The sequence below is a fragment of the Carassius auratus genome, unplaced genomic scaffold, assembly GCF_003368295.1.
Source record: "Carassius auratus strain Wakin unplaced genomic scaffold, ASM336829v1 scaf_tig00001591, whole genome shotgun sequence".
Lineage (NCBI taxonomy): Eukaryota > Metazoa > Chordata > Actinopteri > Cypriniformes > Cyprinidae > Carassius > Carassius auratus.
Genome location: NW_020523372.1, coordinates 2,491,206 through 2,515,061, shown reverse-complemented (window position 1 = coordinate 2,515,061; position 23,856 = coordinate 2,491,206). Strand labels below are relative to the sequence as shown.

Here is a 23,856-nt window from a genome sequence, read left to right as displayed (position 1 = left end):
GGCTGGGATTGTGTTGTGCTGAGTGTGTGTTGATGCTGATAGGACAGGACTGCTCTCTCCATTAGAGGACCTGTATTTTCCCCCTACACCCCCCATGGACGGTTCCTGTCAGCTGCTAATAAGTTTAGCTGTTTTAAAGTTTAGATTGGTTTGTTGCAGTTTTATGAGAGACACCATTTGTCTTCTTCTTCATTTTACCTAGAGTCTGATTTAGAAACACAGCCATATAGGATTTTGAAACAATGCGAGACATAACGTGAAAAAAAAAATGTGAAGAAATTTAGACACTATAGTTGGATAATAGTACAGAATCTATTATATATTTGTTTTTTTGTCTATGATTATTGTCAGCTGCTTTTTAATTGTAATTCAATTGAGGCAGTGTTGTTTAATATTAACTTTAAAGGACAGCATCAAAATATTTAACTGTCCAATTACTGACATACTTGACCATATCTTTAATGGAAAAAGTTGCGTTAACAAAACATTTCTGTCAACTCCTGCATCTCCTTTTTTTACGAAACCCTTAGTGAAAGCTCAATAGGGTTCGGAGGTTTTTTTTGCTTTGTGAGTTTTTTTTAACTCTTGCAATTTTTGCTTTCTCTTTAAATTTCACATTTACTGTAGCATCGCCACTTAACTAGCATGGCTACTTCTAGTTACAGTACCTTTATGCCTACACGGATTGTGTGAAAGCAGAAGGCGATGGTGATATCATCCAGCTTAATTCAGTTCAGGTTTTATTCTCATCTGATGATGTCAGTCAATGCGATCATATAGATAAATTACTGAAAGGTAAGTCAGTGGCACGGACCCCAATCACTATCAAGTGACAGAAATGGAAGGAGAAAAAAAAAACCCTTGGGAGAAGCCAGGCTTAGTCGAGGGACCAGTTCTCCTCTGGCCTAGCTGTGATTTTGTATAAAAGAAACCCAAATTTTGTCACTGTGACTGTAAATTTTCTATGTCACAATTACCTGGTTCCATATCAAATCTGTTTTTAAAGGCCTTATAAGTTGTACTTGTTACTCGAAGGTTGCTGGTTTGAGTCTCAGGTCCAGCAGGGATTGTAGCTGGTGGGAAGTGAATAATCAGTGCTCTCTTCACCCTCAATACAGGGATTGCCAGCAGCCATATCACCCTGGAGCCCAAGACCAGTTTCCCACTGAAGCTAAGCAGGGCTGAGCCTGGTCAGTACCTGGATGGGAGACCTCCTGAGAAAACTAGGTTGCTGCTGGAAGAGGTGCTAGTTAGGCCAGCAGGGGGTGCTCACCCTGTGGTCTGTGTGGGTCCTAGCGCCCCAGTGTAGTGATGGGGACACTATACTGTCAACAAGCACCGTCCTTCGGATGAGACGTTAAACCGAGGTCCTGACTCTCTGTGGTCATTAAAAATCCCAGGATGTCTTTCGGAAAGAGTAGAGGTGTGACCTCGGCATCCTGGCTAAATTCGCCCATTGGCCTCTGACCATCATGGCCTCCTAACAATCCCCATATCTGCTGATTGGCTTCATCACTCTGTCTCCTCTCCACCAGTAAGCTGGTGTGTGGTGAGCGTTCTGGCGCACTATGGCTGCCGTCGCATCATCCAGGTGGATGCTGCACACTGGTGGTGGATGAGGAGATACCCCTTGACTATGTAAGCGCTTTGAGTGTCTAGAAAAGCGCTATATAAATGTAAAGAATTATTATTATTATTATTAATACACCGACTGAGGTGAGACCCTTCAGCAAGGCACCGAACCCCCAACTGCTCCCCGGGTGCTGTAGCATTGGCTGCCCCCCTCCAGGTGTGTGATCACAGTGTGTGTGTTCACTACTCACTGCTGCGTGCACTTGAATGGGTTAAATGCAGAGCACAACTTCAAAGCCACACGTCCTTTCAGTCCCGTCCCTGTCCTTGGAGACTAATTTTTTATTTATTTTTTATGTTGCATGAGTAAATGTTTCATTGCACCTGAATTATTGTTAGACTTTCTCTGTGATGCTAAAGATCTAGGGAGCAGATTGAGGCCCTAGGACGGAGTCAAAGGCTTAGCTGTGATCTGGGGCTTTTTTCACAGATTTAAAACATAAAAGGATGATGAGTTTCACTCTTGAGTTGGGCCCACAAGCTACAAGGCTAGCTCGAGGCGGTGCCAATCTTAAACCGTCTGTTCCTTACCTTGGGTAATAGCGATATTTTAATCAGACTACCCTTGTAAACAGACTTTTAAAATCATTCAGATTTAATGACATCCCGGGAAACCGTGTAGATGGGTTCACCACAGGTGCCTCAATGTAATGTGATTAATGTTTAATAATTATTTGGAAATTAAATATTTTTCCACATATGCCATTCCGAGGTTGTTGCAGAGTGACTGATTTCTTGTTTGCTCTTGACAGCAATCTTACCTTTCTTTTAAGAATATAACATGAATTGAATATTAAAGCATTTGCCAGTTTAAAAGTCTTTCTTTATTTTTCTTTCTTTCTCTCTTTCTTTCTTTTGTTGAAAAGCATTTTTATGTAACTTCTGAAACCTTGAAACCAGAACAATGATTCACAGAATACATTTCGAGGAGCTTGACGAGTGTGAAGGCAAGTATTTTAAAGGGGGGGGGGGGGGGTGAAAGGTGAAATGCTCGTTTTCACTCAATATCCTGTTAATCTTGAGTACCTATAGAGTAGTACTGCATCCTTCATAACTCCAGAAAGTCTTTAGTTTTATTATAGTTATAAGAGAAAAGATAGTCTGTACTGATTTTTCCCGGAAAAACACAAGCGCCTGGAGGCTTGAGGTGTGGGCGGAGCTAAAGAATCACAAGCGCGAGCAAGCTTTTGCGTTGAGAGCGTTTGGAAGCTGTGACATTACTGCGAGGCAAAAAACATCATCCAAAACAAACCATGGCTAACAGTCAGATTCAGCCGGCTGAAATTTAACAAGAGCAGCATCAGCAACGACGTCTCTATGTGGTATGTACTGAAACTGTATATATTTGCTTAGCGGTTTTGGAAAATGACTAAGTTCCACTTTATGTCGTCTTTTTTTTTTTTTTTTTTTTGAGCTGTACATGTGGAAAGTGCAGTTTTATGACCACATCGCATGTTGTTTACTTGATGTGCTTACACGCCGATAGCTAAGTTAACAACACAGAGATATTTGAAGTAGTTTTACTCACCGCATGTGGTTCCAACAAACGATCGTGACCCTTTTTCGTTGGGACTGCATTATCCTTAAGAAATAAACGATATGCAAATCCGGCGTCAAACTGGGCCTTGTTTGTAAAACAAGCATCTTCGAAATGCAGGGAACAAACAAAAAACACTGGCACAACTCCGTTGATGCTCTGTAAAAATAAACTCCATCCACTGGTCCCTTAATGCTGTTTTTTTTTTTTTTTTGGTAATCTGTCCAGGGTTGTCTTGCCCTGGCAACCAAAAACACACTTCTTTTGTGACAATTCGGTCTCTCGCTCTGATCAGTGAATGTCTGTGCTCTGCTATATGGGAGCGCGTGCTCTTCCGGCAGAAGTGCCTTAGGACCCATATAAGGAAATTCCGCTCCATCTAACGTCACACAGAGCCATACTCGAAAAAAAAACTTTCCGAAACTTGTGACAAACCGAAGAGGTATTTTTGGAACAGAAATACTCCTTCAAACGTACAACTTAATTTTTGAAACTTTGTCCATGTTTAGCATGGGAATCCAACTCTTTAACAGTGTAAAAAACTCAGTATGCATGAAATAGCATTCAGCCCCCCTTTAAAATCTCTCTCTTTATCTCCCTCTCCTGCTCTCTCTCTCTCTCTCTCTCTCTCTCTCTTGCTCTCGCTCTCTGTTTTTGCTTTAAATGCCCATTTGTTCTTCATTACCTGGAAGATAACAAGTAAACCAAAAAAATCTGTTAAATATGTTTTCATGTCAAAAGCCTGTCTTTAAGTGGAATTCTGATGTTCTAAGTTGAGAATGAAGACTTTAAATAAAATGAAGAATAACCCCAATTTCTAGACAAAAAAATTTAGATTACTGAATAGTTCACTTTAGTGTTGTTTCAAAGAGATTTATTTAAATACCTTTTAAATGTGCAGATTAGGTGTTAAAAATGGTTATATACTTGAGCTATAATTTTATATGCATAATATTTAAAATCCTTGAACTAAAACATTCTTTATCTGTCAGGTACTTTATCCTAATAATCAGAGCGGAGGCAGACTGTGTGGTAGCCAAAACCTCCGCACTTCCCTTAAGCCCAGAGTTATTCACGCAACCGCTTCTGTCATCCACAGAGTCCTCAACTTCTAACTTATCTTATTCTTGCTGAATTTTGATCAAGGTCAGTCGTCATCTTGTTGGAATGATTTTGTTCTAATCCTTTCTTCTTAAGTCAGCCTCAACTGAAGCTCTTACAGAAGCTTCTGAGATGTGCGGTTGTGCCATTTCTGAGGTCATCTCTTTCTCTGTGTTCAGTTTTATCTCAGTCTTTTAGTCTCGGTGCATATAAGCGACAGTGCTTAGTACATCTGAAAGCTTACATTAGATAATGTCTCTTGAAACATCGAAAGTGTCAGATCTGAACAAATTATGACGGTTGATTTAACCCGACCAACGATCTATGCTTTCAGACTGAGACTTGAGTAGGCCCTTTTTAGATTTTGTTCATATTTAGCAATGTGTTATTATGTAAATATTATCCTATTAATATTTAAAGGCATTTTATTTTTATAAAATTTATATATTTATATATATACAGTACAGACCAAAAGTTTGGACACACCTTCTCATTCAAAGAGTTTTCTTTATTTTCATGACTAGGAAAATTGTAGATTCACATTAAAAGCATCAAATCTATGAATTAACACATGTGGAATTATATATGGAATTATATACATAACAAAAAAGTGTGAAACAATTGAAAATGTGTCATATTCTAGGTTCTTCAAAGTAGCCACCTTTCGCTTTGATTACTGCTTTGCACACTCTTGGCATTCTCTTGATGAGCTTCAAGAGGTAGTCACCTGAAATGGTCTTCCAACAGTCTTCAAGGAGTTCCCCGAGAGATGCTTAGCACTTGTTGGCCCTTTTGCCTTCTGTCTGCGGTCCAGCTCACCCCTAAACCATCTGGATTGGGTTCAGGTCCGGTGACTGTGGAGGTCCGGTCATCTGGCGCAGCACCCCATCACTCTCCTTCTTGCTCAAATAGCCCTTGATGCCTTTAGTGTGACTCTACAATCTTCATAGTCGTGAAAATAAAGAAAACTCTTTGAATGAGAAGGTGTGTCCAAACTTTTGGTCTGTAGTGTATATGTATATATATATATATATATAGTGTATGTATGAATGTATATATATATATATATATATATATATATATATATATATATATATATATATATATATATATATATATATGAATATATGAATGTATATATATATATATATATATATATGTGTATATATGTATGTATGAATGTATATGTATGTATGTATAAATAATATTGCAGCTAAAAAAAGAGAATCCTTTCCATGTGTTGTATGGAAGCCCTTTTGTTTTATTAGTTGCCAACAGAAGTACAGCTCACACAAAAGTCTTGTGGCTGTATGTTTCATATAGTGTGTATTTTATAATTGATCCCGGTGCTGTATTCAGATTTCCAGTATAACTGAATTATAAATTGGATTACATTTCAAAACGATTCACTTCTAACTAAAAACTTACTTGAACTTAAGTTCTATGTAAACCCAATATATTCCTGCAAATCCAGGAAGGATGCTTTCCCTGTAGTACCAAATCATATATTAATGCCATTTTACCCCTCCTCCCCATGTTTTTACTTTGTGTTTAATGTATGTACATTTTAAAGCTCTTGGATTTTGGGAACTTTTTGATGGTTACGGTTCAGTGTCCTCAAGCGAAATCAGGGCTAAATTAAAACCTTGTCAGCAAAGGAAAGAAATCAGTGCTGGGTTGTTTTTAGTTTAGTTTCTCCAGCTCCAGAGCAGAGGTTGCATGCTATTTTTTTGAAGTTTAATAGCCTGTAGGCTTGGACTCCGAGATTACAAATACCCACAGCAGAATCAATAGTCCTCTACTAAAGGGGGTGTTAGTAATACTTACAAAATAACATATGCTGTTTTTTAAGAAGTAACCTTCTAACAGCTTTTCAGCTTTTAGTGAAATCTGAGAACCTTAAATTTATATGGTTCTTTAAAGTTTTTTTTATTTTAAAGGAATAGTTGACCTGAACATTCTGTGGAACACATAAGGAGAATGTTTTGAAGAATGTCCTAGCCAGTCTTTTAGTGGCCAGGTGCTGTCAAGCTTCAAATGACAATCATAAATGAAAGGGACTATGTGAAACACAGTAGCCTAAGTCTTATAATAAAATTTTGGTACTTTCATAGTGCTATTTGTTATTTTTGAATGGCTCACCATTTAGTTTCATTATTTAGAAAGAGCAGAGGGAACACTATCTCCAATCTACAGTAGGGACATTATATGGATGTGGATTTGGAATGGCGTGAATAATGATAACAGAATTTCCTGGTGACTCATTCCTTGGGATTTTCTAGTATATGAAGGAGTTTAGACATTCTCTCAAAGTGAAAACAATCTCAATCGTATCGTCATCTCTGCTAATGTGACATAGATTATTTCCCACTTCTACAGAGTGCAAGTTATATATTGTGATTTCCAGCACTGCCGCCTCTGCTTAACCTTGTTTTCATCTCTGCGTGTCCTCTTTCTGTCAGTTTAATCAACACGTTTAATTACAGACACTTTCGGTCATCTTGTGTTCGTTTGGTTGTCACCTTTGGGAAATCCTGCCATGGAGGGAAAAAAGGAGACCAAAAAAAAGGTCCTTGTCTTCCCCCGGGTGTTGGAACAGGCTTGGTAATAGCCAGTCTCTGCCAGTCGGTCAACTCTATTGCCAGCTCACATCTCCGCAGCCCCACTGGGTTTTTCCAACATTGTCTTGATAAATGGATTTTTGCCTTGACTCGAAAATGTCCTCTTAAGATGGGTGGGATGAGGACGCTTGGGCTTACATTTCATCAAGCCTTAGTCACATCATCAGGGTCACACGAAAATATAGCTTAGATTCTCACAGGTTTTCTTCCAGTGATGTATAATGCATTACTACTTTAAAGATGGGGAAATCAATTTCTGGTAGCCAATGTTGACATTTGAAATCACCAAAACAAACATGCCCCTACTTTGATAGCTCCACCCCACACATATTGTTTTTTGGTGTCTCCTTTATCTATACACCTTTTACCTATTTCTTTATTATTCTCAGGTAGGTAAGGAAAGTCGACCCTGGACAAAACTATAAGCATTTCAAAAATACTTACATCTTGCTCAGTAGACTTCCCTGTGGTCAGTTCTTGCTTACGGCTCTTAAATTACTACTCTTGCAGACCATAACTTGTCAATAATAAAATACAAGTTTTATTAAAATTAACAAAAGTTATATCAAAGTACAATAGTAAAGTTACAAAATCAAGGTATAATCAGCTGGTATCAGGCGTCGAGGGATACTGTGCTTGTTCAGTATCCGTCCGTCGAGTCTCTCTCTCTGTCTTTTATACCCAGACGTCGAACGCTGGTTCTTCTGATGTCATCACCTGGAGTGCTGCCAACTCCTCTGCCGAGGCTTTCAGTTGTTTACTTCACATTGCTTTAGCCCTTTTCCTCTTCTTTTTCCTCTTAACAGTCGGTGAAATACACCTTAAATACTATGTTGTCCATTTATCATAAAAACTATTTCTAATACATAAGTGTTTCTACTCTAAATCAGTCACTACATACATTTCATGCAAGTAAGCAGTTTTCTTAATGTTAGTGAAGTTACACAATACATTTTCCATATAGCATTAATCACAGGGTTACATCTTTGTACTTAAGCAAAAGCATTATTACTACTTAGGTTACAGTACATCTGTATAGCACAATATAACTTTATAGCAAATTAAGCATTAATCATGACAGTACAATTGCAAAATCATCATCTCCATTAACAATATGTACGTAACCAAGGCAATGATTCTTGCAGTGAAACAAAGCAAAACCAATGTTACACCATGTCTACCCCTGGACGCGAGTGGTGCGGCGCAACAAAATACTTTAAAACTCGTTATACCAGTGATGCTGTCTGCCTTCAGAACTGCCTTAATTCTACGTGCCATTGATTCAACAAGATGCTGAAAGCATTCTTTAAAAATGTTGGCCCATTAGGATAGCTGTCACAGTGTCTGGGTTGTGTTCCCTGGGGTTCCACTAGATGTCCTCCTTTCTCACGGTGTCTGTCACCAGATCACTTCCTGTTCCCTTATTTGGTCACCTTCCTCCTTGTTGTGTAATTGATTGTTTCCCCAACTGTCTCCTGTTTCCTCATTATCCTTCTGTGTATAAATACCCAGTCTGTCTTAGTCTGTGTTACGGAGTCCTTGTCTAAGGTCTTTGCGTCTTACAGGTCCGTCAACTCTTGCCCTTGTCTTGCCTTGTGTTCGTGTCTTGTTTATGTGGATTGATGTTTTGGTTTCGACCCCTGCCTGGACTGTTTACCCCGATTGGATTACCCCTATTAAACTTACATACCTGCACTTGGTTCTCTCTCGTCGTTCCTTGCATCACGGTACGTGACAGAAGGACTCCGTCAACACGAGAACCAGCGATATGTCGTTTTTCCGTTCCCCAGCCAAGATGGCGGAGAGGCGAGTCAAGTATCTGAGGTTGACCGCCCTCCGCCAAGAGGGCAATGAAGTGGGTGCCCTGGCTCAGGTGTTCTGGTCCCTGGCCGAGGGCATGGGCTATAACGATGCAGCCCTTAAGGACTATTTTAATGATGGGCTGGATGATCCAGTGTCTCTGGATGAGATGGCGCAATTAGAGACACTGGAATTCTGGGAATTCGTGCGCTACCTGCAGTATCGGTGTCGGTGGGATGCCCCAGCCACTCCTGTCTCTTCCGGCGGGGTGGTCGTCAGCCCAGCACCACAACACAAGATGGCCGCCAGCCTAGCACCACAGCACAAGATGGCCGCCAGCCTAGCACCACAGCACAAGATGGCCACCAGCCTAGCGCCACAGCCCAAGATGGCCGCCAGCCCAGCGCCACAGCCCAAGATGGCCGCCAGCCTAGCGCCACAACACAAGATGGCCGCCAGCCTAGCACCACAGCACAAGATGGCTGCCAGCTTAGAGCCACAGCACAAGATGGTCGCCAGCCCAGTGCCACAGCACAAGATGGCCGACTCAACGCCTGAGTTGCCAGTCCAGGTGCCACCGACTCGCCGTCATAGAGGACGGAGGACGAGGAGACTGGCGTCTACCGTTCCTCAAAACCTGGAGAATGTTCCCGAGTGGGCCGCTGCCGTCCAGGAGGACATTCCCGAGCGGGCCGCTGCCGTCCAGGAGGACGTTCCCAAGCGGGACGCTGTCGTCCAGGAGGACATTCCTGAGCGGATCGCTGCCGTCCCCGAGGCGATGCCCGAGGCGGTGCCCGAGGCGGTGCCCGAGGTGGTGCCCGAGGCAGTGCCCGATGCTGTTCCGGAGACCAAGGCGGTGCCCGATGCTGTACCGGAGACCGAAGCGGTGCCCGATGCTGTACTGGAGGCCGAGGCCGTGCCCGATGCTGTTCCGGAGACCGAGGTGGTGCCCGACGCCGAGGCGGTGACCGAGGCTGTTCCGGAGGCCGAGGCGGTGCCCGATGTCGAGGCGGTTCCGGAGGCCGTTACCGAGGCGGTGTCCGAGGCCATTCCCGATGCAGTGTCCGAGGCCATTCCCGATGCCTTGACCGAGGCGGTGCCCGAGACCGTTCCAGAGACAGTGCCTGAACCCAAGGTGTCTCAGGTCTTCACAGACAGTCCAGAGTCGGGTCAGGTACAGGTGGACTCTCCGGAGTCGGGTCAGGTACAGGTGGACTCTCCGGAGTCGGGTCAGGTACCGGTGGACTCTCCGGAGTCGGGTCAGGTACCGGTGGACTCTCCGGAGTCGGGTCAGGTTCCGGTGGACCCTCCAGAGTCGAGTCAGGTGTTTGTGGACCTTCCAGAGCCAGGACCAGTCACCGTGAAACTTCCAGAGCCAGGACCAGTTACGGATGACCCTCTAGAGCCAAGTCAAGTCACTGGGTGGTCTGCTGCTCCGTTCTGGGGGACTCCTGTCTCAACCACAGGGGCGTGTTGGTTATCTGCTCCACCCTGGGAGACTCTGACGACCACGAGGACGTGGTGGTCATCCGCTCCGCCCTGGAGGGCTCTGGCTTTGACCACAAGGCCGTGGTGGTCTTCCGCTCCGCCCTGGAGGGCTCTGGCCTTGACCACAAAACTGTGGTGGTCTTCCGCTCCGCCCTGGAGGGCTCTGACTTTGACCACAAAGCTGTGGTGGTCTTCCGCTCCGCCCTGGAGGGCTCTGGCCTTGACCACATGGCTGTGGTGGTCCTCTGCTCCGCCCTGGGGGGCGCCTCAACATGCCCTTTATGGACTTCTGTTTTGTGTTTTTGAGTTCTGTGATGTTCCTGTCTGTTCCCCTTAGTTTGTCTGGCCCTCCATCCCTCCCCCTGAACCTCCTCCGTTCCGCCTCCCTCCTGGTTCTCCCTGTTTTATGTTACATTTCTGGTGTTTATTCCCCATGTTTTTCTTTTCCGACCCTCCGTCCCTCCCCCTGAGCCTCCTCCTGTCCGCCTCCCTCCTGGTCTCTGTGTTGTGTCTTGTCTTGGAGCGTCTGGGAGCCGCTCCGTAGAGGGAGGGTACTGTCACAGTGTCTGGGTTGTGTTCCCTGGGGTTCCACTAGATGTCCTCCTTTCTCACGGTGTCTGTCACCAGATCACTTCCTGTTCCCTTATTTGGTCACCTTCCTCCTTGTTGTGTAATTGATTGTTTCCCCAACTGTCTCCTGTTTCCTCATTATCCTTCTGTGTATAAATACCCAGTCTGTCTTAGTCTGTGTTACGGAGTCCTTGTCTAATGTCTTTGCGTCTTACAGGTCCGTCAACTCTTGCCCTTGTCTTGCCTTGTGTTCGTGTCTTGTTTATGTGGATTGATGTTTTGGTTTCGACCCCTGCCTGGACTGTTTACCCCGATTGGATTACCCCTATTAAACTTACATACCTGCACTTGGTTCTCTCTCGTCGTTCCTTGCATCACGGTACGTGACAATAGCATCTTGCAGTTGATGGAGGTTTGTGGGATGCACATCCAGGGCATGAAGCTCTCGTTCCACCACATCCCAAAGATGCTCTATTGGTTTAAGATCTGGTGTAGGGCTGGGCGATATATCTAACGATATGATCATGCGCATCTAATTAGTAAAGCTGCTTCTGTGATCACCGCTAAAATTGCCCTCACCTGCTTATAATTGGAGCGGCTTTTAATAGACAGAGCCGTAGATCGTTGACAAGCTACGCCATATCGCGTTCATTATCGAAGATGAATCGCCTTCGATAATGAACGTGATATGGTGTAGCTTGTCAGCGATCTATGGCTCTGTCTATTAAATGCCACTCCAATTATAAGCAGGTGAGGGCAATTTTAGCGGTGATCACAGAAGCAGCTTTACTGATTAGATGCGCATGATCATATCGTTAGATATATCACCCAGCCCTAATCTGGTGACTGTGGGGTTGAGATCTGGTGACCATTTTAGTACAGTGAACTCATTGTAATGTTCAAGAAACCAATTTGAAATGATTCGAGCTTTGTGACAAGTAGCCATCAGAGGATGGGTCCATGGTGGTCATAAAGGGATGGACATGGTCAGAAACAATGCTCAGGTAGTCCGTGGCATTTAAACGATGCCCAATTGGCACTAAGTGGCCTAAAGTGTGCCAAGAAAACATCCCCCACACTCTAACACCACCACCAGCCTGCTCAGTGGTAACAAGGCAAGATGGATCCATGTTCTCATTCTGTTTACGCCAAATTCTGACTCTACCATCTGAATGTCTCAAAAGAAATCGAGACTCATCAGACCAGGCAACATTTTTCCAGTCTTCAACTGTCCAATTTTGGTGAGCGCGTGCAAATTGTAGCCTCTTTTTCCTATTTGTATTGGAGATGAGTGGTACCCAATGGGGTCTTTTGCTGTTGTAGCCATCTGCCTCAAGGTTGTGTGTGTTGTGGCTTCACAAATGCTTTGCTGCATACCTCGGTTGTAACGAGTGATTATTTCAGTCAAAGATGCTCTTCTATCGGCTTGAATCAGTCTGCCCATTCTCCTCTGACCTCTAGAATCAACAAGGCATTTTGCGCCCACAGGATTGCCACATACTGGGTGTTTTTCCCTTTTCACACCATTCTTTGTAAACCCTAGAAATGGTTGTGCGTGAAAATCCCAGTAACTGAGCAGATTCAGATTGTGAAATACTCAGACCGGGCCGTCTGGCACCAACAAACATGCCACGCTTAAATCACCTTTCTTTCCCATTCTGACATTCAGTTTGGAGTTCAGCAGATAGTCTTGACCAGGACCACACCCCTAAATGCATTGAAGCAACTGCCATGTGATTGGTTGATTAGATAATTGCATTAATGAGAAATTGAACATGTGTTCCTAATAATCCTTTAGGTGAGTGTGTGTGTGTGTGTGTGTGTGTGTGTATATATATATATATATATATATATATATATATATATATATATATGTGTATAAGTGACAAGTGACATTCAGCCAAGTACAGTGACCCATACTCAGAATTCATGCTCAGAATTCATGCTGTGCATTTAACCCATCCAAAGTGCGCACACACAGAGCAGTGAGCGCGCACACACACACACACACACACACACACACACACACACACACACACACACCTGGAGCAGTGGGCAGCCATTTATGCTGCGGCGCCCATGCCTTGCTCAAGGGAACCTCAGTCGTGGTATTGCCAGCCCGAGATTCGAACCCACAACCCTAGGGTTAGGAGTCGAACTCTCTAACCGCTAGGCCACAACTTCCCCTGTTGTATTCTGTTTATGATCTTCTGCTGATTTGAGTTCTCTCCAGCACTGGAAAGCTGATCCAACAATTTCACGGGACCTACTATTTGCCTTAAGCCTTCTTTTGTTCCGCAGACGTTTTCCTCTTTTTTTTTTTTTTTTTTTCACAATCTTTATCTTTCTGTCGCTTGGCTCGGCTAATGTCCGTCCTGTGCACTGAACGCTCTCTTTTCCACATTGTGAGTAGACATGCCCCTTACTGCTGATTGGCTACAAGTTTGTTTTGCTACTTGGCCCGAATCAGTTTTCTAAAGCGTTTTTGAAAAATCTGCACCAGTGCACCAATCTGTTTCAAGATGTTTTTGGCTGCGTATTTGGCAACTTTTGTCATGTGACCAGTTTGTGTAGGTTTAAAAATAAAAAAAACATGTTTCTAAACAAGGGCATATTGCTACTTTCACCTCATCTCCTTTCAAACCAACTCATAATGTTGGTTGAGCCAAATGTTGAAGTTAACCTGATTTTTAGATTCTGTAGATCAGAGTATGTGAGCGGAGTGGACCATCAACAATTTCTCCTCCACGCAAGTATTTAATAATCACTCCGTTCCAGCTCCACTCTGGGTTCACCGTTTCCTGCTTCACTGATCAGAAACACTGCTCCGCCTTGGCGCCGTGTCTAAAGTATTTCAGTATGTTTGAAATGACACAGTTCTGTTCATAAAGCATAACAAAATAACAAGAGAGTTTTAAAGTGGTTTATTGGAACACTAGTGTGCAAACCTTTGTCTTACCTCATGACATGGTTGTCAGCATTAAAGGGTATAATTGCTGCTTTTTGCGGTGCAAATTTAGTTTGAGATAAAATAACATTAAGCTATGTTTTCGTCAAGTTATTTTAACTACAGATCGATGCTTTTCTTACAGATTTCTGCTCATTGAAAATCGGATACAGATGAATTATCACTGTATTAGTCTACATTTGTTTGAATGCATTATTAAGAGAGTGACTGCATGTGAATTCAGTGTTGTAGTACTTGTTTAAACCGTGCTTTAAGCTGAAAATATCTATATCTAGAAGGAACAAACAAATTCCTTGAACTATTACTTATCAAAGTACATTAATCCATCAAAGTGCATTAATCCATCATAAAAAGTGCTCCGCATGGCTCCAGGGGGTTAATAAAGGCCTTCTGAAGCAAGTGATACATCTGTGTAAGGAAAAATATTGATATTTAACGAGACGTTATATTCAACCCAGTTATTCTGCACTGGCTTTTATTTAGTTTATTGCTGTATTGATTGATTTGGGAATTCCAAAATCTGATGATGATCAGTATTCAGATGATCAGGCTGAAGAAGCAAATGGTGCTTGTTTTACAAAGTGTGTTTTTAAAACATTATAAATAAATAATTAATGAATAACGAATGGGTATTATCTAGAGTTTTCTCTTTGATTTTATTGCACTCTTTGGGTGGGTCAGGATGTCAAAAAGTAATGCTAATAAAGGGAAAAATAATACTTGATTAAAAGGATAGAGTAATTGTACTATACAACACAAAAATATGAAGTAGAGGGTTAAAAATTCCTTTCAGAAATGTATGCTGTTGAGGTCTACAGCTGCCAATTGTTTACTTTGCATTCGTGTTCACCAAGTTGCCTGTGAAATAATAAATGACTCATTAGAAGGCACAAAAAACATTTTATAGGTGTCTCTCCTTTTTCCAATTTATTTTTTATTAATTTTTTTGCACAAGGACAGCATTTCTCAGCCTTGTCATGTTGCATTAGTATGGTTCTCATGTTGTTGAGAGCTAAGAAAACATTAAGGTAGTCAACTCGTAAATATTTGATTTTCCCAGTGCTGAAGATGGATTTAATTTTAATTGTTTAAGGAGCAGTGTTCTGCATACATTTGAAAATTTTAACATTTAAAAATAACCAATGTTAAGGGTCTGGGATGTGTAATTCATGATTATGCTTACATGGACAATGGGTGTAATTATTGTGCATGGAAAACAAAACGGCTCTAATTTTCCATAATATATCAGACATGCAAAGCTATGAGAAACTAGCTACCAAGCATAAAAAAATTATATGTGATGTTATAGGATTTGTTAAAAACTATATGTTTACTCAAATCTGTTTTTAGGTTGTAGGTAGCTGTAGGGCTAGTCAGGTTTACTGTCAGTTCTACAATTTTTTTTTCCATAACAAAGCCATTTTTAATGAATTCAAGTTCACTATGATGCTTTAAGGTTGTATTAGGGGAGATTGTTTATTAGTTCATTCATTCATTCATTCATACAGACTAGGGTTACCAACTTCAGAAAAGGGAAATATGGGACAACTGCATATATATTCACTATATGCTGTAATTTATATCCAATGAAAACAAAGTTGAGTTGCATCTTCAAGCAACACACATTAGGGGCCGTTCATATATCGCGCCTAAAAACGCGTGGAAAATGCTAGGCGCGCCACTTTCTCCTTCTTTCCAAAGCGCTCGGGCAGTTGCGCCCCTGAGGCGTCTGCCTTTGCTAAGCAACCATGATGTGCTCTCTCCATGAAGACGCGATATGTGAACGGCCCGGCCCCTAAGGGTGTTTTGTTTCTCAATGAATCAGAGTTGAATTAGGCTCAATCCCAATTCTATTTTATGTCAAGAGTGTCAAGGGGTAGGGGAGAAAATATTCCCCTAAGGATTGGGACACCACTACCATGACGCCACGCACCATCATTCGTCGTCTAGCTCTTACAATACACACATATACTGGTGTGCTGGTGTGCATTAGAGCCTTTAATTATCGTTCTGTATTAATGAGCTGCTTACTGACACATATGACACGACACATAGATCGGAAATCGCGCAGCTCAAACATCCAGGAGGAAATAAACTTGTCAACGCTGCCCCATGACTTTTATTAAATACAGTTTAAATACTGAATCACTACATTATATTTTCCAGCGATGAGAAGATACAATCGCTGTTTTGAAGCAATCTCACTCTAAAAAGATAAACGCACAGACGCGAATACACGCAACTTCCATTTCTCTCTCGAATAGGTAATATTTGAGAACATGGTTTAGCAATTTCTAATTATTGGGGGGATTAGTCTACGGAGTCCCTGATCAGACATATGCTGTGGCATGATCATGCATTCTGTAATGATATGACGTTAGCAAATATTAGCGATTTTTTTGCAAACATTTCTTTGAGTAACATGACCATTAATATGAACTCACAATTGAATGTAACATAAAACAAATGATTACTTTTCGTAAAAATGTTTATTTATGCCAAAAAAGCTTACATTTATGTGTCTTTTTGTTCGCTGTAGCAGCCATGTTTTCGAGATAATTCATACCCCTTCATTTGAAGTGTGGTCCCGAAAAATCTTCGTTTAAAGGGCTATCTGGCCCTTCCCCTCCAACCAAAAGAGAATCGAGACAGGGGAAAGGGGATGGGCTATTGGGTAGAAATGGGAATTGGGCCTTAATCTGATGGGGGAAAAATTTTATGAGTCACAAACACAGACACTTGCTACCCACTAGCATAACTATGTAACTTTCTGAAAGACTCACAGGACATGTCAAAAATAAAGTGTGATCACAAATGAAGAATTTCCACAACTTGTAGCCTCGTTTTAGTCATTTATTCCTTTTTTTATGTCAAATGTCAAAATTCTTCTCTTGTTGGTGATTTTAACCAGGGGGAATGCATTAAACTATTAAAACATGTCTTAGTAATCCGTAGTTAGCATGCAAACACAGTTAACATTTTCTAACTCGTTTACCCTAACCTTAAAAAACCCTTCATTCCGTAGGGCCCTTTGAAGTGGCCAATTTTGGAGTTCCTCGGTAATGAACAACCCTTCAATATTGGTGGCCATGATTAATTTATCCCATTCAGTACACAGCAATGGTTTAATTTTCAAACTTGCTTTCATCCAGAAAACATTTGAAGTAAAGCAATAACCACACCTCTGAATCTCCCTGCTGTCTCAATTAGCAGCCGCTAATCTGAAGCATTATTTCAGGTTCTAATAGTGCCTTAATGAACACTGTTGTCCAGGTTTACTAGCAATGGTGCTAATAGCCATTCCTCTGGCCAGAAGCAGTCGATTCCTGATGTGCTGGCAACTAGTAATGACAGTGTTGATTCATCTCTCTCTCTCTCTCTGTGTGTGCATTTCAGGCTCTCTTCTCTCATTAATTACTGAGTTGGGCGCTAGGGAAAGTTCCCCGACTGAAGGTAAGTTTATTTATTACATTGCTTTGACAATGAAATCAGCAGGTTCATTTATTTATTTATTTTTTTGTCTCACATTTTTTATTTAACTTTTTTGCATTTGGTGGACTTTTGAGCAAGTTGATTACAGATAAAACAAGTAGGAGAACTGGTGGCACAATCTTGAATAGTGTTTTTTTTTTTTTTAGAGGTGAGGGGCTTTAAATGAGCCCAGCAGATGTTCCTGGATGTTGGCAGTGGTTGTAGCACGCTTTGCTTATTTAGACTCTAGCCGTGCTAACTCTTCAAAGAGCAGAACATGTGACACTTATCCCAATAGACTGAAATGATGATGTGATGCTTCTTTCTGTTGTCTCGTGTTGAGTTTTAGTATAAAAAACACTGGATGCATTCAAATTGTCCGTCCTTGTTTTTTTTTTTTGAGTGATGGGCATGCTTAAAAGTAGGGTAAAATGTGGCTGTAGTCCCACTGTGTGCCTTTGTTTCTTTTGCCCAAACACTGCAGGTTTACTGCCAGTTCTGCAGTTTTCCTGAAAAGGAATAAATAAAAGAAACATATTTTTAAAGAATTTAATATGTGTGTTTGTGTGAAACTTGGGGTTGTCAGGGTCATTCGAAATAGACAGATTCCCCCGAAAATCATTTTTCTTTTTCAAATTCTCAGATTATGATTCCATCTAGTCAGAGGGTATCAAACATGTTTGAGTTTGAGTTTAGAGGAAATCTAACAGTGTATGGTGTATTATGATTAATGCGCATCTCATCAGTAAAGCCGGTTATCTAATCAGCGGTAAATTCCATCAGTTGTGTGATTTTCACATAGAGCAGCTGTTACTACACAGAGCCGTTGTTATCTCACAAGCTGCGCAAATCCAAGCTGATAATGAACGTGGATTTGCGCATCTTCTCTATTAACAACGGCTCTGTGTAGTAACAGCTGTTCTACGTGAAATGACGATATGCGCATTAATCATTGGCTGATATGCATTGTGCATCCCTAATATATTTCATGTTTTAGCTGAAACTCTTTTATGGAAATGTTTGTGAAAAATGTATGTTTTGGTTTTGGTTTCTATTATATTTTTGTATTTTTATTTATTTATTTTTTTAATCCTTGAAATTTCTGTATAGATATTACGGATGTCAACGATTAATCGATAATCGATAATTGTTGATAAAAGATGCAATCAATTAAGCTCTCGATGGTGGATTAACTGATTTGATGTTGGGCTGCGTGTGGCTCATGCGCAAAACATGTGCGAGCGGCTGTGAGTGACTGTGACCATATATAAATGGATCATTATTCATTCATAATGTACAAATTAGGCTTTTAGTGTGATTTAAACACAAAGTTCTTCAACATGGAAAGCAATGGAAATGAAGTAACTAAGTAAATTCACCAGATAATTATTTGATATCTTGAGCTTTGAAGGGCTACGGAACACAGGACAGATAGGCTATTCATTCCTACTTGTTAATTATTTCCTAAGACTTATTAATTTGCGGCAACTGTTCATGTTTCATTAATTTTGTTCCTTAACCCATGATTTAACTGAATTGAGGATACAAATTAATACATCGAACAAATTCTTAATTCATGAAAATTGATGCTTTACGAAATAGATGAAACATGGGATGCTTTAAAGAAAATGCATAGGTCTGAAATAAAAATGTTTGTTTTCAGAAAAAAAGCAAAATATACCTTAATTACAATAACGGATTTAAAACAGAAGTGTGTCGCGGCACTCCATAAACAAGGTAAACTATGTTACCGATTTAATCTGCTGTTATTCTAAGGATGTTTTTGCTCATGTGAAGGGGATGATCTTTTCCGTCTATAGCCTATGTGAATGTGTGTAAAGTACAAGCCAGGTAGTTTACATTATAAATAATAGTTTAACATTCAATTCATTGTGAATATAGAAACATTTTGGTTTGTGTTGAATGAGACATGAGCAATAACCTCCAAATAAATCTAGCCAAACCCTTGCTTGCTCCGTCCTCGTCTGTGCGCACACACGGTCACGATCTAATGCACTGTAAATGCTGGATTTTTAGAAACAAGAATACTGGGACACAAAAATTCCAAGTCTGACATTTTCCAGAACATGATCCAGCAGACCTAAGTCTGACTAAACTAAGTTCTGGTCATAATACGATAAAAATGGTTCATGTGTTTTGCAGCAGTGCTCTAACTAGATGGTTCTCTAACTGCGCAGCACAGCCACACGCGCCACAGTTACTTTTGAGATCATTCTATTTTAAATGCCATAATGTCAGTTGAAAACTTTGCAATTGTGTTTTAAAATACAACAGCGAACACCAGAAAACCATTTAAAGAGGTGCATTCAGCAGTCAGTAAAATAATCTCAAATGTATGGCGTGTTCTCTTTATTTTAACAAATGATCATAATCACATCTATTCATATTATAATCCTGCTACTAGCATGAGAAAGCATGTTTGTTGTTGTTTTGAGTGGCATTTGCTCATCCTGTCATACCAGTGACTGTGCCAATGCAATAGACGCATTTTGCAGCATTAAGGTTAACGATTAATTGATTAATTGATTGTTAATTTAAATGATGATCGATCATGGAAATTATTTCCATTGACATACCTAAATTGATATAGTAAGGCAAACTTACTTTTGCCAAAAATGGTTTGTTTCAATTAGTACAAGTGGGAAAATGTGTAATTAAGATGCTGTCAATAGATAATGAGATGATAGTGGATGTGTTGTGTTTTGAGCAGGAGGAAATAGATTATTGTTAGCACTGTACGTCTCCGGCTTCTGTTGTTGAGTGAAGTTGGTGCTGTTTTTACTACTCAAAGGTTTTGTTTTTAGACTGGTTTTGCTAATAATCTTTACCTGAAAAAGCAAACATTTGAAAACGTGTTTCATAATGCAAATTTTTGGAAATTATATTGTTATGGTCTCCGTTTAAATTGTAAAAAAGCTCATTTGTGAAATCTGTGACGTCACATACAAATTAATCACAAACTCAGTCAGTAGGTGCAGCTGCATTTGATTTGTACAAGTGACATTGCCAACTACTGGCCTGGCATGCATACTACAGTTTTTTTTGTTGTTTTTTTTATGTCTGCAGATCTGTGTGAATGGGGATTGTTTTGACAGCGTTGGTGTCTGTACACCAGATTTAAAAAAAAAATCAAAGGAGATTCTTTTCTATATTGTAGTACATTGTTGTCATGTAAATGTACTCTAAATAAACATCTTACTAAATTCATTTTACAACTGTGGTCCATTATCACAGTGCCCCCCCCACCACCACCACACACAAGCACAGTTTGAGAGACGCACAGTATTTATGTAAATAGTTAACAGTTACATAATATAATGCACACACCGTGTGACAAATACTTTAAAACCCTGACACACGTAGTCGTGGAATTTTTCAAATCCTTACCCCTAAGTACGTACAGTATTGGCAAAAGCAAACACCACTAATAATATCAATACTAATTAAGCAGCATTTCATTTTTAAATATTCAACTTGGCTTTGTGACATTTTTAAATGCTGTGTTAAGTAGAGCTGTGAACGCATGTCAAAACAAATCTGCAAATAAAATAAAAAACACCTGCTGCTGTACCTCAAGCGCTGTACCGGTCTGACCACCCCACGGCTGACACTTTTCTTAGTTATGGCACATTAATTTTCTAGCAGTAGGAGAACATGTCCTAGGCAATGAGTACCACCCCAGTGCTTTTCATTTTATATGAATTACGTTAATTTGCTGCTTTTCACAGTGACGGTAAGGCCTTGGTAACTAGATTTAATGCTAGAGCTGTAGAATTAGAACTAAATAGAAACCCATTCACAGATAAGAAGACTATGTATGAGATTGAAAAACGTGTGGACTAAATTGAATGATTCAAATGTGTGCAGCCAAGAAATTAATTACAATAAAAGGTTCGGACATGCCAGCACTGTTTTGAAAAATCTGATGTTGTACTGTTTATTAATAGCCTGCTGACTCTGGAGGTTCAGTGACTGGATGGTGTGCAGATGATAGAATTTCAGCTGAAAGATAAAAACTGCCCAACAATCTCATGGACTTGAGTTATTTACTGGAGTCCAGAATTTTATAGAGACTTGAGTGTAATATTTGTAATGATTTTAAGCTTTTAAAAGATATGAAAAATTGAATGTTTTTTCAAACGGACATGGACATCCTTTTAAAATGAGAGCGAGACAGTACAGTAAGTTCAGTGTTTCTAAGTTTTACAAACCTTTAGTACACAAATATTGCTTGATTCACAGAAAGTACTGATAACTTGTTATTGATGTTGACAGAGTAACTGCTTTGTCTGATTTATTTCAACCAGCTCGTAGGTGTTTGGTTTGTAAATCAGACTGTACAGATTGCGATTAATACAATCTATATGTTTGTTTTGCATTCAGCAAGCGAGGACAGGATAACTCAATACAAAAATGTCCTTTTATCTAATAACATCCTATTCAGACTGCAAACTCACATTCACACATTTTCCATGGTGCTGGAGATTCAATGCCACAGGCAACACTGACATGGCCATGATCAAAATGATACTCCAGTTTATACCAGCAAGTTTCTACTGGTTTATCGCCCACCTGTATGCCTGTGCATGACACTTACATGTTCATGTTGTAAAACAATGTTCAATGGAAGACATATATATTGGAAAGAAAAAGTATGGTATGACATGTAAACCAATCTTTGAGTCCATAATAGCATATACCGATAATTTGGTCTTGGGAAAAAAATAAGAGTCCTAATATGTATGTATGCATGTGTGTGTGTGTGCATGTGTGTATGTATGTATGTATGTATGTATGTATATATATATATATATATATATATATATATATATATAATTTTTTTTTTTTTTTTCTTCCATAATTAACATATTTTGAGATCATCAAATAAAATTTACACAATCCACTATAGAAACAAACAGCTTTCATGAATCTGGATTTGATTTGAACTGACATAAAAAATTATAAAAAATAATAAAATAAAAAAAATACAAGTGTAAGCCAAATAATGCTTAATGCAAATGTCACTGTTTATAGACATCTTGATGTGGCACGAAGAAGTGTGGTTTGTTTGACCTGCATTGACTGGAGAATTTAAAAACCTTTCTAAATGATCTTGATTGTGATCTGTAAGTGAGACATGCGCTACCATGTTTGTTTGCGCTGCAGTTCAGAGAGTTCTGTCAGTCAGATTTACAGTAAGTGAATTCATCAATTTCTCCCAAAATACATGCAAATAAGTGGACAGTAAACTGGGAGAAAAACTAAGTGAACCTTATAGTTACTTACACTATGTGTGTCTGATATTAATGAAACATATCAGCAAATTATATTTGAATGGATATAATATGATGTGTATTTTGCAAACTCTAAATGAATTTTTTTTTTTTTTTTTTTTTTACAAAGACTCAAGTCTCAAATCCAAAGAGATGAGTCAAACGCCCCCCCAAAACGCCTAGTTTTAACACGCCTCCACATGTCTACGAGTGTGCTGTGCATTTCATGGAGGATGAGGAGTGTTTCCTGAACCAGTAGCCTACAATGTGTTTGTTGCACAAATGCTCTGCAAAGACAGACTGGTGGTTTTTACTGGTTTTGTCTCATCTGATGTCCAGATCATGAACGAATCATTCTATTTAACTGGATCTGGTCAAACCAGTTCACCAAATCAAACTGAACCATATGTATAATATATATATATATATATATAATACTGCACCATTGACTTTAGACAATGTTTTAGTTGGTCAATGGTGCAATCATTTTCAGTTGCCTCAATATAGCAATGCACCAACAATGCATCTGAAAAAACCTACAGTAGTTTTCTGACCAGCAAGCCCATTGGCTGGTATGAACAGATGGGCGCAAGTGCATTTGCAATTTAAACATCGTGGTGCTTTACATGGAAATGAAAATTCACGTCACATTGTGCCGGGTGTATGATAGGCCCCTTTATGTTAGTAAGAGTCTTGTGAAATTAGTTATATATCATTGGTTTGAATTTGCCAAGATTGATTGGTTTTGATTGGGCTTAGAGTATTATTACAGTAGGTGGCACTACATACATGTATAATTGGGATCCAGAATATATTACGAATATCTGTCTATCAGTCTGTCTGTCCCACCCATCCATTCGCCATATAAAATTAAGCTTCACACTAAAATGTCTAAAATACGTCACATGACAGTAGTTCATCGCAGTTTTCATTTTATAGCAATTAACATTTCGTTTTTATGACATTTATTTTTATGACTGTTACGAAGTCATGAAAATACTCTTGACATTCTTCGTGAGATTCACCCAAATACCAGGTGTAAATGGTGGTGTGTCTCAGTTGACCATGTGATCGTATTACTCGAGATGGATGTTAATACTAGGTGTAAATAGGGCTTTAGACTCCCCTTCAGTTCACGATTTAAATGTGCAGAAGCCTCAATCAGATCAATTATAAAACACAAGAGAGGGCATCAGGAGCCATGCTAGAACACAATATCGACTGTACTTCAGCTTCATCAAGCGAAAAAGCTTCTCTCACAAAAAAAAAAAAAGGATTAAAACAACCCTGGGCTATTTAGCGGCCAATTTTACATAATGCCACACTCTTTTCCTTTCATTGTTCTCTTTTTGTTGCCCGATTTCTTTTTCCTTC

At 40.0% G+C, this 23,856-nt stretch overlaps 1 protein-coding gene and 1 pseudogene across 1 annotated transcript in view; both read left to right on the top strand.

Annotated features, from left to right (window-relative positions):
- fhit (fragile histidine triad diadenosine triphosphatase) overlaps positions 1-23,856 on the top strand; it is a 285,132-nt gene that overhangs the window by 6,155 nt on the left and 255,121 nt on the right. Inside the window, exon 2 of the mRNA XM_026242516.1 lies at positions 17,114-17,170. The gene's annotated coding sequence lies outside the window, so the exon portion shown is untranslated. The remainder of the gene's footprint in view (positions 1-17,113; positions 17,171-23,856) is intronic.
- LOC113069444 (uncharacterized) lies at positions 1,124-1,240 on the top strand (annotated as a pseudogene).